Genomic DNA, 557 nt, shown 5'->3' with positions numbered 1-557 from the left:
AGCCTCCGCGGGGGGGGGAAAGGGCCGAGGGGTCAGAGCCGGGCTTGGGACCTGCCCGGCCCGACCCGGCTCCCGGAGCCGCTCCGGCCCTTCCTTCCCCCGGTTTGTCCTCGCCGGGGTGGAAAAACAGGCGTATAATAATTTAATTAAAAAAAATAAAAAAAATAAATCCGAGCTCCCCGTGGAGCCGGGCACAGTCGTCCCCCCCCGGCACTCGGTGGGGCGAGGAGCCCGCCGTTATTTATGGAGGAGAGCGGCGTTCATATGTATTTAGTGTAATTCAGTTGCTCTTTAATTAGGGCAGGGTAGTGGCATCTTTTAGTTCCAGTCGATGCCCTATTGAAAAGCAGTTAATAGAATGCAAATTGTTCCTGGCTTTACAAGGTTCTGGTAAATAAAGATTTAAACACTTGCCGCGATCGGCCGTTTAATGCCCCCGTTGTTCGGGCTAATTGAGCAGCGGGTGGCTGCTTTCCCACTGCCCAAAATTTGAAATAATAACCGCGTTGGTGATGATAAAAAGGCCGCCCGGGCTGGGGGAGCTCGGGGGGGGGGGG

The 557-nt window shown here is 54.9% G+C and overlaps 1 protein-coding gene across 1 annotated transcript in view; it reads left to right on the top strand.

Annotated features, from left to right (window-relative positions):
- ONECUT3 (one cut homeobox 3) overlaps positions 1–557 on the top strand; it is a 49,623-nt gene that overhangs the window by 1,844 nt on the left and 47,222 nt on the right. The gene's annotated exons all lie outside the window — the stretch shown is intronic.

This window comes from Calidris pugnax, unplaced genomic scaffold (assembly GCF_001431845.1).
Source record: "Calidris pugnax isolate Ruff unplaced genomic scaffold, ASM143184v1 scaffold255, whole genome shotgun sequence".
Taxonomy (NCBI): Eukaryota; Metazoa; Chordata; class Aves; order Charadriiformes; family Scolopacidae; genus Calidris; species Calidris pugnax.
Note: the sequence above shows the minus strand (reverse complement) of the source record. Positions and strands in the feature narration are given on the sequence as shown.